The sequence below is a fragment of the Onychostruthus taczanowskii genome, unplaced genomic scaffold (assembly GCF_017590055.1).
Source record: "Onychostruthus taczanowskii isolate IOZ18803 unplaced genomic scaffold, ASM1759005v1 scaffold41, whole genome shotgun sequence".
Lineage (NCBI taxonomy): Eukaryota > Metazoa > Chordata > Aves > Passeriformes > Passeridae > Onychostruthus > Onychostruthus taczanowskii.
Genome location: NW_024501571.1, coordinates 6,104,395 through 6,120,621, shown reverse-complemented (window position 1 = coordinate 6,120,621; position 16,227 = coordinate 6,104,395). Strand labels below are relative to the sequence as shown.

The following is a 16,227-nucleotide window of genomic DNA, read 5'->3' as shown; positions in this document are numbered from 1 at the left end:
AGATGTCATCTCGTGCTCAGCTCCAAGACAAGGCAGTAATTCTGAGGCTCCCACTTTGCTGTCTCATCTTCCTACGTGTTGGATTTCTACTGGGAACTTCCATAATCCTTCCAGCTGGCTGTGCTTCCTGTTGATTTGTTTATTGCTCTTCCTAATGAGTTCTAGTGTTCAACCTGGCTGTGTAAACACAGGAGGGTTTGGTGCCTTTTATTGAAAGAAACCTGGAATTGATGGAGGAATTAACTTCAGGGATGTCAAATGCCTGGAGCTGTGGTGCAGAAGTTAGTGCAGGAATAATGCATGGATCTTAAATTTAGATTTCATGGAAAGATATGTCTTTATGTTACCATTAGATTAATGTGTTGGCCCAGGATAGTGCTGTCTTTTGAAGAGCTTATCTTAAAATGTTTAAAAATCTGTTCTTGTGTTTTACCATAAACTGATGTGGTCCAGCAGTCATCTGGCTCACATACTGGAAATATTTTGTTTTTCTTTTAACATGACTCATTACCATGCATTTGTAACTATGGTTATTTTCTCTTAAAGGATTTGTTCTGCCCTTTAATTATCATGTTTTGGGGCATTCAGGTTTGACTTATTACTAACATAGAAATTCCTCCAGGGACTGCTAGCTTCCAAATAAATGTTTTAGGCTGCCTGCCCATAAAATTAGCAGTCCTTATTACTTCAGTGTTAGTCTAAATTAGATCTTCAGTGATGTTCTGTCGCCCTAGTGCATGTGTGAATCTTACAACCTTTTTAAGGTGTCAAAAGTGTTGCTTTTGATGTGTTTGGGGGAGTTCAGCTGCTGGAGGTGCTCTCACTTGCTCAGTAACAGTGGTGTGTGTTTGTTCTGATGAAATAACAAGTGAACTATTGTGGCAGATGTTATTACTGATCATTTGGACTTGAAAAAACATGAAGAAACATTGTCCATGTATTCCTGTTCTCAATAGGGTATTCCATTAATAGCTAGTGACCAGTTCCCTTTCTCTGTGTGTTATTATATATGTTCTTCTGGTTTCTCTTAAGAGAAGGAATTCTTAAGAAGAGGAAACCTCTTTTTTTTCTTTTTTTTTTTTTTAACAGTCAGAGAATTACAATATCTGTTTTTGTTTGCTTTCTGAAGGATGATCTTGCAGTTCCTGTTAATTATTTTTTTTATTGCTGAAGGGGTTATTTTAAATAGCAGAACTTTTGATTGGGTCAGTTTTGTTCATTATTTTTTCAGTTTTGGATAATTCTCTTTCCTTACCTTGGTTTCTTGTCTAAGACACTTATTGCTGATGGTGTTTGTGATATTCCTGCAGAATTAATGCTAACTGCTAGTAAGAGTATTGAACTGGAGATGGTTTCCTAGGATTCTAAGTCTTGTCACTTGATATAGGAAGTCTGATGTTGTATAATTGCTATATAATTTGTACTTTAAAATAATCAAACTCCATCTTAAGGACAGGGTTTTTTACTTCCATTATTGGAATTAGAAGGAAGATTCCAATTTTCAGATCTTAAAAGTCTTCAAATTGCCAGCCTAACATTTTGAAGAGCCATTTCATGCTCACTTTTTAATGATAATTGCAGAATTTGCCTTATGCCTCTTTGCTTGTATTTATTACTCTAATCCTTTTATGACCAGGAGCTATATCAGTTACTACCTCTTCAGTCAGGTAAGCAAACAAAGCCTCTAGTCTGCATTCAGTATTGAATTTTCCATTCTCCCGACTGCCCCAAACTGTGCCTGCTCTGCATTTTTGGCTCAGCACCTTGGTTTGCCTGCAGCCAGAACAGCTAAACCAGCATGGGACACAGTGTCCCTCCCTGAGGATCTCTGTATTCCTCCAGAACTCCAGCCTGTGGTGAGTTCAGCTCGCTGTGCTGGGCTCTGACGTGCACTTGGAATCGTTCATCAAAGCACAAACACGATTTCAGGAACTGTTCCTAATCGTGTTGCTGTTGTTTGCTGCAGCTGAGGCTGCACGAAACGAGTGCTCGGCTTGCCCTCCATTTCCTGCCTCACAAACCCTCATGGTCCTGCCTTTCATTTTGGAGCTGGGGCTCCTCCTGTGTCGTTTCCCAGTGTGGAGGCTGCAGGTGCTGCTTCTCCTCTCTGCCTTCAGCTGATTCCTGCATTGAATGCTCGAGCACAAACCATGGATGGAGCAGAGGGTGGCAGAGCAGGAGCTTGTCCAGGCAGGGATTCATCAGTTTTGGGAGACAGCAAGAACCAGCAGCCACTGTCCTGTGACTGTGACACTGATCTTGGCTGAGAAATGGGAGTTTTGGGTCTAAGGCTATGGCCAGTGGTCAGACAATGTCCTTTTTTCTTTGTTTTTTTTTTCCTCTTAAACTTGTAGAAATGGGCCAGTTCAATCTGCCAAGCACAGAACTTGCATCTGCTGCCATTCCTGCTACCTAAAACCACCTTTCTTTCCATGCTCCAGTGTGAATCCAGGTCCCTTAAGCAGGGCACGCACAGTAATTAGGTGAATTTTCCAGGCAGCCATAAATTGGGGTCACGGTTGCTTTATTTAGCAGGTGGTGTCACTCTGATGATCCATGGTCACGTAGTAATGGGCTAGGATTTTTCCTCCTTCACAGTTTCCAAATTAAGGAGCTGTTCACCTGGTGGGAATATATATTTTACCCAGGTATATGACTGCACATCTGCTGCTGTTGAAATTCAACCCACTTTTATTATTTAAGTCTCTTTTTTCAGTTAGTTTTGTACGTTCTCCTTTCCTAACTCAGTTTTACCAAAAGCCATAAACAAAAGCCAGGATTACTAGTGGGGAAAAAAACACCAAAACTTATCCCAACCTGACGAATTTATAATTCTTATCATCTAAACACATACACCAACTAAGACCATAGCTAGTTACATGGGAAGAACTTAGTGCAGCCCATATGTTGAAAAAACTTGGATTTTTGCATGTTCTCTTTTTGCAAGATTTAAAACTATCCCCGGGTATATGGGTGGATTTAAAAAGTGGATGGTGAGGTCTACTTGGAGGTGTTGCAGCTCATTTGGAAATACCCTGCTCAGTGAGGTAAACCACACAGAGATCCTGCAGGTTTGAGAGCGTTCTTCCAGTCAGTGATGTGAAAGATCATAAGAAAGTGGTTGCAGTTTTGTGTTATTTGGGTAGAAATAATTAAGGCTTCAAATCCAAATACTTGGCTGAGTTAATTAAAGAGGAAACAACATAAAGAATGGAGAAAGAGTTAAACCTGCTTTAAAAGATAAATAGAACCTGAAGCCTCTCTAACACATGTCAAACAATGATAAATAAATATCAAATAGTCTTCAGTCAATTCAAATCAGAAAAAGAATGGGGAATTACAGCTCTCATTGCAGGTGATGGCATTTAACAGTTGGTTCCATCCTCTGTAAGGATGAGGAAAGGCAGGGTAATTAATGGATATGATGGTTTAGAAGGTGGCTAAGAGGTAGGGACAGAGTTAATTTTGGAAGGGAAGGAAAAAGGTGGGTTGGTAGAGAATATATGGATTTTTGGTCATTGGTGGTATGGCTGTGAGGGGTCACATCATTTGCCTGTTGAGGCTTGGCACTATGTAGTTAATATTAAAAATGTAAGAAAATCGTTGAAAGGTTGTGATATTAGAGATATTTAATTGTGTTCCACTGCTTGGATATAGCACGAGTGTTGCATTGATCTTTATTTTTAGACCTGTAGAAACCTGATTCCTTTGATCTGCAGTTTTCATTGTTGGGTGGCTCTGAGTGACTAGTGAACATGCTAAAAGAAAGAGGCAGTGAGAAAATATTGCAGTTTTTCATGTTGTAATTGTGTGGTGTTTACATGAAGCTGTGAGGTCACTGGCTTCCGGCACGAGCCGCTTCCTGAAAACCTTCTACATGGTACATCTAAAAATGTACTTCTTAGAAAAACTCAGCTGATTTTTGTTTTTCCTTCTCGTGCTGCTGCCTGACTACCTGACTTTTGTTTTTGCTCCAGAGCTTGTACAGCAGTGCAGGGTAGTGCTCCCCTGGAATGGAGGGTGATGCTGCAGGAGGCACGGGATGTGCTGGAGAAGGTACCACAGAGAAATTGGGTTCATAAATCCCAAAGCAGGCAGTGGGAGCGTGGAGACAAGCACACAGTCTGACATGTAGAAAGTATTGATAGTCTCAGGCTTTAGCAAACTGTGAGTCATACTTTGGCAAGTGATGCAGTCAGGTTTGAAATAACGAGGTAAAACCAGCATCAGCAAAATTGCTCCATGTTCCTATTGTCCTGTTGAATTTCAAGTATGTAAAAAGCAACTAGTTGCTTACAAAACCTGTTGAAATTAAATAAGTCTGTTTTTTTAATGCAAAGTTTTCATGTTGTTGGTGGCTTCTAAACTTGTATATTTGGAAATCATGGAATTATTAGGCTTGGAAAAGCCCTCTAAGATCATGAAACACAACCATTCCCTCAGCTCTTGAGAAAAACAGATTCCTAAATGCCACATCTTCATGTCCTTTAAATTCCTGCATGGATGGGGACACTAATATGTCCTGGGTAGTCTGTTCTGATCCTTAACAACACTTTTGGTGAAGAAATTTTCCATAATATCCGACCTAAACCTCCCCTGGTGGAACTTGCAGCAGTTTCTTCTTGTCCTGTCTCTTGTTGCTCAGGAGATGGAAGTAGCCATCAAATTTCTGGAAGACATGAAGGATTTGGCAATAATAAAAAACCCCCAAGCATATATATATGTGTGTGTGATAAAGGAAACAGGCAGCCAAGTTTTATTACTCATCACATGGAACACAGTTTTGGATTGTATGACATTTATAATGTAAAAGAGATGATTTCAACCAAAATGTGTTCTTTGAAGTGAAATATGGTCCTCACAAAGCAATATAAATTAACTAAACTGTGGCGGGTCAGCATGTGTGGGAACCAGGAAAGATGAAGAGCATGTCTGAAGGAAGAATTAAAATTCTAAAGTAGTTTTAATAGAGTTATGTCTGTGTTTTTAATTTTTTTAACCGGATTAGATGAACTGACATATTTCAAAAGTGTATGTATTTTTTAAAATAACAGTATAATCCTAAAATGCCTGGATGAAATATTTGAGTTGAATATTTTTTCTATTTTGTGGGGATTTTTTTCTTCATAGTAATTAGCTAAAATACTACTTAAGGCTAATACTTAACCTAGCAGAGTAAAGACTAGCTAGAACACCTTTAAAGGAGTGCTTTTATTTATAGATTATCTAAGTGTTGCAGTGTATGAAAATACAGACATTCTGCTGTGAAAATGAGTGTTTGAACATCATGTGTCAGTTTGAAGGTTGAAGATAAATGTGAATTTCTGGAATTAGTAATACACTCATTAATATCAAATCAGGTTATTTTTTTTTTTTTATGACCATGCACAATATACTGAAACTTGCCAGACTTCACAGTAGTAACAATGGGAAATTCTTAAATACAAATAGTTCTTAACTTTACAAGCACTTCTAACAATACTGTGGTTTTAGCCAGTCATCATGCTGTTTTATAACAGCTATAAACTCTATTTCCAGAAAGACACGCTGCCTGTCAACCTAAAGTTGGCAACATTCCTGTGAATTTCCATGGTAATTTTATTGGTAATTAGCATTTGTCAATAGCTTGTCTGTCATAACCCTTACATGTCTCAAACCTCTTCTGCCTGTGTAGCAGCGAGATTCCTAAAATTCAGCTTTGTGGCTTTTGTCTCTCCTGTGAGGAGAACCAGGGGTTTAAACTCCCTCAGTGTGGTGATGTTCACTGTTCTGTTGATATTGATATTGTAGTATTTTTTTTCCTCTCGTTGTCTGGGTTTTAAACCTGTGGCTGTGGCACCAACATCCTCATCTCCTAGTGTGTATTTTCTTTTATCCTGGGTCTTGGGGAGGATGCAGTGTGGCCATAAGAATTGCGGGTTGTCCCAAAAATTTCTAGTGGCTTGAGATCCAGGTGAATTTTCACTCTGGTAGAGCCCTTGATGATTTTTGCATTTCTCTGTAGGTTGGTGTTGTCATTCATCTGAAATAATCTGGGAATATGTCTTTTGGTTTTTGTCAGTTCTCGGGTGAGTGCATGACCACCTGACAGGTGAGAAAAACTCAGATAAAGTTCTGTTTTGGATGAAATGCAATAACCTGTGATAGAAAAGGGTTCAGATAAAGCGACATAAAGCCTTTGGCCTGCAGAGCTGTAGTCCAGCTTTGTTGTAGAAATGAAGTTCATGAATCTTCAGTAATGATCACACTGGATGAACATTCGTGTTTATTCACGTTCTAAAAGTTTTGTCTTTGGGTGAAACTGCCACATAGACTTAGCTGAAAATTGTGTTGGGGTCACTTAGTTTTCCATGTTGCTTAAGGTCCTAAACTTTTAAGTGCTTTGCACTTTGTGTGTTCTTCTGAAACATGAAATTGTTTTACTGGTTTTACATTTGCTGTGCAGTAGCTACTAGTTATCTTTGCATCTTGATTTTGTCCCCAATGAATCCCTACTGCTGAGCTTTTCGGAGCTTTATTTGGCTGAGTGACAGTGAGCAGTATGTGGCTTGGCAGCTGGAATTTCCCAAAATCAAAGCGAAATGAAGGAAATTGAGAGTTAAAGCAAGGACAGGAGCTTGCAGCAGCAGATCAGTGCAGTTTCAGATAGTTATCACTAGGAGGACACACAGACCGTGATATTAAGGAACTAATTGTTTATCTTTTCCTATTAACTGGTTTGGTACTGAAAAATTTTGTCTTGAATGGGTGCCATATAGTAATGTGTTAATTAAGATACTTGATTTTACTAGAAATTAAAAGAGAGGGTTGTGTAATGGACAAAACCAGAGTGTGATGACGTGAGGAAATCTCCCGGGGATTACTTAGTTGGTGAAGCAGAACATGGATTCTTGAGGGCGTTCGTCCGCCCGAAATAGGTGACATTTAGGTAGAAGTGATCCCTTTTTTTCCCATTTACTTTACAGCTTTGTGTTGCAAGGAATTCCTTACACCTTTGTGTGAAACGTTTGTGGTGTTTCCTGCTGGTCAGGACGCTGTGTGACGTGGATCAGTGGCTGGGATTTGATGCGGCGTTGGCTGTAATCTTAATTTAATCTGTGTGTTGGTGTTTCACAGTGTTGGCAAATAGCTTTTCTTTTACTTGTCTATATGTGTTTACTTAGATTCTGATGTTCAGTGTCTGTGTCAGGTTGAGTAATATGGAAATTAGTCTAATTGATTTAAATAGTTTGTAGACTGCCCATGTTGCTGAGGCAAGCTGTTACCTAATAAAGACTTCGGAATCTGACTTTTTCTGTATAGAATCATTATTGATATCACACATGCAGACAAAGATGATAACTGAAGCATATGCTTCAAATAAAATGACACAAGAAAATGAAAAATGGTTTCAAATTTTAAGTTACTGAAGGATGCACGGAAATAACACCAGATGGAGAGAAAGAGAAACTAAGACAGAGATTATTAATAAGTGTGGTGCGTTGCTGTGATATAGAATAGAATCCTACAGGCTTTCAGTGTATAAATCTTGTTGTTACTTTGGTTATAGTCCCTGTGATGTGTAAAAGTGAAAATGCATCATTTCACTCCTCCACAGTAATAGTCCCTGAGGCTACAAAAAGTAGCACAAGCCAGTTCAAAGTCACTTTCGAAAATGTACTAATAGTTTTGCCGTGGTAGATGGTCAAGATTGAACTATGTCTTCCTGAAAAATAATATTTCTGGGTTTAATGTGATTTTATATCTCTATCTTCATAAACTATCACTGGGAGACATTTTCCTCAATATTGAAACTTGTTTCTGTAGTTCCATTTTGTCAGACTAAAAAGCAAACCACCGAATCTCCCTTTGATAAAACACATGGTCTGGAACTGTTGCATTGTTGTTTTATCAAAATTTCTGTGTAGGAGCACACTGGTTCACCTTGCCCTCAGCGTCTGTGTCTAACACAGTTTAATTTTTCACGCGTTTCTTTCATCTTTGCAGCAAATCCTGCATTTTACTTTTCCTAGGGTACAGTTCCTGTTCATCCATTTGTATTCCCGTCAGTTGAGTTGACTTTATCATTATTTTTCATGGAATCAGTCTTTGCCTTCTAACAAGAACTTGGTGTTCTGTATGAGGTCCTCAGTTGTTGGAAAACAAGGATCCAACCTGGTTCCAAACTTTTGAGTTGAGTGTCTCTTCTGACTCTGTGGACAAGACTGTGCACTCTGCAGATTTCAAGCTTCAGCCTCTTGAGTCAATTAATTCTTCATCATTTGGGCTAAATTGTCAAGGTTTGTCTGGGCACTGTTTTATCTTCTGACCCTGCAGAGAGTTTCTGTATTTTGCAGAACTTTCTAGAAGTCTGGAGTACGACCTGACTCAGCAAAGTAGTTCAAGTTCTTTTTATTTGCTGCAGAAGTTTTAATGACTGAGGCTTCTTCAGTCTGTCTTTATGATTTTTAGAAAGACCTTTAAATAACTCATCCTAAAAATAACCTGGAATACTGTAAACAGTAATTGATGTATGAGCAGAAACACACACACTCTGTGATGTCATTAGAGGTCTGCACTGGTTTTCTGAATGATCTGATTTGAATTTTGGAAAACTCTGAGCATGGAAGGGGAAGATGAGACCTCATATTACTACTCAGAGGAAAGATGAGAATCCTTTTTAATTTTATGAGGAGAATGAGGATGAGGCTGCGACACTGAATTGTAGAATGTTAAAAACGAGGGTTGGGTTTTGTTGAGGGGGGTTTTGCTGGTTTGTTTTGGGCTTTTTTTTTCCCCTGGGTGAAATGCTGTGTACTGAGGGGTTACACTAGAGTCCTGTAATAAGTCAGGTTTATCTCAGGATGAATAAATATTGAAGTACGTTTCTTGTTCATACAAGAATAGTTGATGGTACTGTCAGGGTGTTAACAGAGAGAGTAATTATAGTAACACAATATTTGCAGTGTTGTAGCGAAGCAGGTTTTTGATTATTCAGACCCTTCAAATTAAAAATGGCTTTGTAAGTTTATATTCAATTACACACATCAGTTCGATCAGGTTTTTGTTGTACAACAGAGATTCTTAACCTTTGACTAAAAACGAGTCCTGTGGAAGTCATTCAAGGCGGCGCACTAAGATAATCATTCAGATTTTGAGAGCAATGAAAACAGATCAATACTGACTTCTTGTTCCGTGAGTAGCAGCAAATTAAATCCTCATAAACTCAGCTGGGAGACTGAGGGATGGACAGCTGGGGAAGCAGGAGCAGGGCAGGATGGAGAGAGGGAGGCAGGAGGTTACACAGAGGGGCAGACACTTCCAGAGGAGCAGTGCAGATGGCACCACTGCTGTGAGCATCGGTATTTGTAGGGTAGCACACGAGGATCCTGTGTGCATTACCACTAGGAGTGTACTCACACGTGAAATCCTAATTCCTGCAGCCTTTAGGCTCTGCTGTGACAGATTTGCCAGACTTAGGAGTTTTGCAGCCCCGTGAGGTGTTGCGAGGAGCAGATCAGGGATGAATGGAGCAGCTTTCTGCCTTCTTCTTCCCAGGTGGATAATGTGGGATGGGGGAAAGGAATTGCTGAACAGAGGAAGTTCAGATGTGCTGAAATAGAGCATTGCTATAGATCAGCTTTTCTCTGCTGCTTGCCAGAACTGCACTGCTTTTCCCAAGTTATTGTAGGTTTATTTCCAGAATATGCCAAGCATGGAGCATCTATTTTGCTCTAATCAGAAGACAAAAAAAAAAAAAAAAGCCCAGCTAATGGGGAAGGCTTTCCTTGTCTCCACAACTCCTCAGGATTTTTATGCTGTTGTGTCAGTGAATAATCAGATTTGGTACTTCTTTGCCTTGGTGGAGAAGTGCATTAGTGCTGGTGAAAAACTGTGTTTGGAGCACTGTATTGCCAAGATTGGCATCTTTTTACATGGTAAAGGTGGACAGAATCAGATCCTGTTATTGTAGCAAAATTTGTTGTAGTTTCTCTCCAATTATTGCAAATTTCTGCTAGTGTAAGCCTAAAAGTAAGCAACCAGTTTTTCGTAACTAAAAAAATTTTCAAGAAATCATCTGTGTTTGGATTTCTGAAAATTATAAGGATAAATCAGAAATTCTAAAATTGATTTTACAATCACAACAAACGATCAAAGGGCTATATCAAGTATTCTCCAGTAGTAAATGTATCTTTTTTGCTGTACTCAGTATTGGATAATTTTTTCCCTCCTGCTTTACATTAAAATCTTCTTATCCTTTTTTTGTTTCCACCCTTTAAGCTTTTTTTTTTTTTTTTAACTAAAAGTGGTTTTAGTTGCTAAGTGGGTTTTCTGATTTTAAGTGCCACAGGTAGCAGCAGTATTGGGGTACTGGGTGAGTTTGGGAACGACAGAGAACTGTGCATTGTATAGTTGTCAATGTTAGAACATGATCTTTTGTTTTGACCTGAAGGATTTGTTTCAACACTAAAGCAATTTCTGTGTCTTTCGTGTCTGTATTGTCATGTAAATAGTTCTGGGAGCTGCAGCAGAGAAGTTGATGTTCTCAGGGGCTTTACCCAAATCCATCTGTTGTGCAGTTTTGATGGAGATGCAGGGTGCAGGAGGGGAGACCCAGGGTGCAGCAGTCCCACAGAGTGCCTTGGGTGGCAGAGGAGTGTTTTTACACTTGTTTTTTTTTAACTATCTTACGGGAAATAGATGCTGCAGCCCAGTGGAGTTGGCTTATTGAAGATGAAAGGTAATTGAACCAACATGGGATTAAATAAGGCTTTTCCATCTCTCCATGTGACCTGTCTTAACAGCTTTTAACCAAACAGTGGAAAAGTACAGAGTGTGTCCGTGGCCATTTGGCAGTCAGTTTCTCCAGACACAATTTCCAGGGCCTTCAGTTGTTCCCTTCATTTACTTTAGTCAGTTTGTTGAATTTGATAACAGTATTTGATGTTATTTGATAACAGTATTTAATGTTATTTGATAATATATTCTTCAAGTCTGAGTCAAAACAGAGAGTGGCAGGACAGAGAAGAATGAAGGAACGTATGCACCCTGTACTATGTGAATAGAACAGAAATAATGAAATAAATCACATAAATTCTTGTGTACAAATGGTTGCTGGGGTCTGCTCAGTGCTGGTCAAGGGCTGGTCAAGTGTGGTTTTTTGGTTTTGTTTTTTTTTTTTTTTCCCAACAGAAACATAGGAAATTGATATCCAGAGAGTTTCCCAACTCCATTTATTCTCAGTTATCTCAGAGCTGTTGGCCACTAAGGGTGAAGCTTGCTCAGCTTGCTTTAACCACAGGACTGATAAATTCCAATGGAATTACAGCTCCGTGTTTCAGAAGATACCTTGAAATTTCTTGGGAGAGGAAGATGACTGACACAAATGGATCCGAACAGGAAAGGAAGGATGTTATTCTTGGTATTGTTCAGGGTGTTTTTCTCTTCTGTGGAATACAGTTGAATCAGTAACAGGAATGACAAATAGGAGGCTTGGAAGGGAGTGCAGTGATCAGACCTGATGGTGCTTGCTGACAGCAGGTCTGCATCAGTGAAGTGCATGTTTAAACAGCCCAGGAGCTTTTCTGGATCTCCATGTGGCAAAGACTCAGTAATTTTCTTTTTTGGTTACAAAACTTAGAAGTTGATTAATCTTTTTAAATTTAATTTTATTTATTTTATTTTTAAAAGAAAGTATTGAGTTTGCTGGGTATGTTTTAGTGGGGTTTTATAAATTGTATTTTGGTGTTCTGTTTTGGTTTTCTAACCAAATGCTGAGTAAAGTAGCATTAGGTTTTTAAATCTTGCACATTGCGTTATTAGGGTAACAATATTGTCTAATTATAAGACATAGGTCACTGACTGATGTAAAGATCAGGTGAGGGGAGAACTGCTCTATATTGTGAAGGGGAGAAATTGTGCTTTGCTACCTGCATTTAATTTCTCTTTCCTTCACTCTAAGGTTCTTGTCTATCTGTTTTATCCTCTCTAGGTATAAAAGACTCAGCAGTTTCAGGAAATAAAATCAGATGTGATGGTTCATTTCTCTCACAGAAAGATGAAAAATCTTGTTGTCAGCAGAGAGAGGTTGTGGTCAGACCAGGAGGGCAGAATGTCTTTGTCCTCAGCATCATTTCCTTGGCTGATGACCACGGGGTCGCTGTGTCTTTAATATTCTGGGCTTGCCTATATAATTTTTAATACCAGAAGTACAAATCTTCCTTTTGCCAAGTGTTTAATTTTTTGGACAGGAGCCTTACCGTGAAACCACCTAGGAGAAACTTTGCTTGCCAACAGGATGAATCCAGACTCCAGGAACAGCAATGTCAGGGAATAACTGATCTGAGCAGGTCTCTCTGGACTTCACAGTCAGTGGAGGGCTGCCTTAAAAAGTTCAGGATAGGATTATTCATTTTCTCATGGAGAGAACTGGATTTAGTGAAGTTAATCATAATGAAAGCTCTGCTAGTTTAAGAAGACCTCCTTTACCTACAGGGGTACCTGGACAGCTGGTACTTGGTGTGGACAGTTGAGATAAATCCCAATATTCTGTGATTTGATTGCTGTGCTTTGTAGAGAAGTAGGGGTGGTATTTTTCTGTGAAAATCTGTAGAATCCAGGTCTTTTGTCTTTCAAAATGAAGACAATATATGCCACAATATGCTTTTGAAGGCACAGTCGAAAATTATTAATATTGCACTTATCCTTTTTCTAACATATGTGTTGATTTAGAATCTTTCTTGAGTTGTAAGAATTGAGTCAAGCAGTTGGAGGGGAATGTACTGGGTTAGAATAAAATTAAGACTGTCAATTGTAGATCCATAATAGACACCATGGTGCTACCTTAGCCACTCTGCCATTAAAATCCCAGAAATAGTCCTGATGAGTTTTATTCTGTTCTTGTAATCAGACTCTGCAGTGCACTTGACTGGAGTCTTAAAATACTTGTATGGATTGAATAAGAGGTGCAGAATTACAGGGCTGTGCTCTGATGTACCCATATGATTTCACCATCTCTGGACGTGTCACCCGCTGTTCAAATAATGGGAGGAAAAGTAACAATTGAGTCATGTTGGTGAAATCAGAGATTTTATTGGAAGGTTTAGGTGGCCACTAAGTGCCCTGCTGAAAGGATTAGGTGGGATTTTTTCCCACTTGGTGCTTGCTTTTACACCCAGGTGTAAATATTAGCATGGAATAGAATATTTCAGTTAGAAGGGACCTACGGTGATCATCTAGTCCAAGTTCCTGAGCAGCTCAGGGCTTGCTAAAGGGTTGAAGCATTCAGGTCATTGATAAATACATTGAACAGTACTGGCCTAGGGCTGATCCCTGAGGAGCACTGCTGGTGACAGTCCTGAAGCAGCTGGAACCTCTTTGGGCTCTTCCCTTCAGCCAGTTTGTCACCCAGAGCACCCTGAATTTGCTCACCCCGCAGTGGGGACAGCTTGTCCAGAAGGATGCTGGGAGTATCAAAAACCTTACTAAAAGCCAGAAAAACTAAATCCTCTTCCTGCCCTTAATTCCCTGGGCAGTTGATCTTATCATAGATAGATATCAAATTAATTAAGCTTGTGTTGACACTGTCTGGCAGATGTGTTCATCAAAAGACCCTTAGCAGCACCCACTATAATCCTCTCCATATTTTTTCCAGGAGCTGAAATCAAACTAACAAGTCTGTCCTGATTTTGGCTGGGATAGAGTTAATTTTCCCTAGTAGCTGTGTTATGGATTCAGTGTGAGAATAGCATTGATAACACACTGATGTTTTTGGTTGCTGCTGGGGAGTGATTATTCCAAGTCAAGGACTTTCAATTTCCCAGGCTCTGCTGATGAAGAAGTGAGTGGGACACTGGCCCTGAACTGGCCAAAGGGATATTCCATACCATGGGACATCATGCCCTGGGGGATGTTAGCCAGGAGTCAGTGGTATTTTGGGATGTACTGGGCATGAAGTCTGTGACTGGTGACTTGTGCATCACTTGTTATCTCTCTTTTTATTATTTCCCTTCTCATTATATTATATACTGTTATTATATTTTATTAATTATTAAACTGCTCTTACCCACTTTTTAACTTTTCCCAGTTATCCCCATCCCCCTGAGAAGGGGCTGTGTGGAACTTAGTTCCTGGCTGGCATTAAACCACAACACTTTTTGGTGTAAATTCTTCTCGAATTATTTTCTGCACAAGCCAATGTCTCTTGCAGATAGTTTAATTACCGTGGATTATTTTAGGTATCATATTGATGACATGGGTGAGCAGAAGGAAAGGGAATGGGGTTGTCATGACTACTGTGATTTTTTAAAAAATTTTGTGCTTCGATTTAAAAATATTTTTATCTCTAAATTTTTAGGGATAAGTAATGTCCTTTGCAGATTGTAAATTACTGGTGATACTTCAGACTCCAGTAATTCTAGCAGAAGCAGTTTTTCAAGACATTTTTTCCTGGAAATCAGAAAAGGGTGAAGAGAAAGAGCATTCTCTTGGCAACTTATATAAAGGAAAACTGGGTTAGCTTAATACTCATGTAATAGTTGAGTATAACTTACTGTGGTGCTCACAAAAGGGCATGATTTGTTTCAAATCAAGTGATTTTATATAGAATTTTTGTAGAAATTTTTTTTTAATGCTGGTAATTTTTGCTTGAACTAGTAAATTCCTGCAAGCTTGCAGCTACTATTACTAACAGTAATTTCATTGTTTTATTTAAATCAATATAATTATTTTTCCACGAGGAGATCTTGCAGTACTCATGCCTTGGTTGTGGTTAGGAAGGAGTTTTTCTTGTGGAACTGATTTAGGCCTTTAATTATTTTATAGCAAAAGGAAAACTGATGCAATTTTTAGGTATTTTCAGTCATTCAGAGGGTAAATGAACTTCTTTGTGACTAATTAAGTAAATATTTCTCTAATGCACAAGAGTGGGTGTCTTTTGTGTTCTGGGTGTGTGTTCATTCTTGACCTTTGCATTACTTGGACCATAAACGGTAATTCAGGGACAGAATTCCAGTGCTTTCAGCATCGATCAGGCAGGGATCCTTCCAAAGTGAACAGCTTTTAAAAAAGAGAAAAAAAATTCTTGCATTTTTAAAAATATATCCATTAAAAAAAAAAAAAAAAAAAAAACTACCAGAAAATAAACCCAAAAAACCAGTCCTTGCTTAGATTATCCCTAAACATACATATTTATGTGATTATTACCTACACAGTTCCCTCCTGAATTTGATTGATGCCTCTGGCCTCCTTTATGTGCTTGCTCAGCGACAGCAGTGTCTCTGCTCTGATTCCCAAGCTGGTTTTAGCTCGGGTTGGTGATATAACCAGATCAGTCCAAGCTGAAAATGGGTTCATTTGTCCTGTTTCTCAGCCCTTGCTGAATTGCCTGGTACATGAGTAGGCTGCCACTTGTCCCCCTGGCTTGCTCAATCTTGTTCTTACAGTCTGGCAGTCAGTGTTGGAATTAAACTGCAAAAAAAAAAAATTTGTTCCTCAGTCATCATTTGGTTGCTGGTATCTCTTAACTGGGTGGTTTTGTGCATGTACTGGAGGCTGATAATTTCAGGTATTAATTTTCTGAAAGACTGAAATGCTTTTTTGTTTTTGCTTTGGGTAATTAGAAACAACACCGATTTTTTTTTTTTGTTTTTTTTGTGAAACCTAGTTAATATTATTGACTAATATAAATTACAGGATGAGGAATCTCTAGCAGTGGATTTTTATGCTGTGACATGCAGCTCATTCAGCTGAGGAGCTTGCCTTAAATCCCACACCTGAGCTACTTAAAGGAGCAGATACAAACAGAGTTTGTGAATTTGCAGGAAATGTGAATGGACTTTAAAGCCTCATGTTGCTTAAGATATTTTGTGCAGAGTCTTCCTTTACAGTTTTTAAGGTGTGTAAAGCCAGAAGCATCAGGTGTGAGAAGTGATGGGCTTGGCTCTCCCAGCACTGGATTCCCATCCTGTGTATCCATGGCTGTTCCTGACCACTCTTCCCCAATCCACAGTCTGTCTCTGCATGCTGGATTTAAAAATGCAGTTTGCCCATGGTGGTGACAAATTCCACTTTCCTGGTCACACTGAAAGCAGGAGAGAATTGGAAGAAAATCCAGATTTTCCCCCCTGCTTGTTTTATTTCTACTTCTCTGACAGGTGTTGCTATGTGTGTCAAGGATCTTGTAGTTAAAGGAGCACAGTCTTTATTTTAAAGTGAAAATAGGATTTTGGCAGCACTGGAAAAAATGCT

General features: G+C 39.1%; 1 protein-coding gene across 1 annotated transcript in view; it reads left to right on the top strand.

The window, feature by feature from the left end:
• The window catches only part of LOC121340554 (endonuclease domain-containing 1 protein-like), a 148,873-nt gene that overhangs the window by 9,050 nt on the left and 123,596 nt on the right, over positions 1 to 16,227 (top strand). The window lies entirely within an intron of this gene.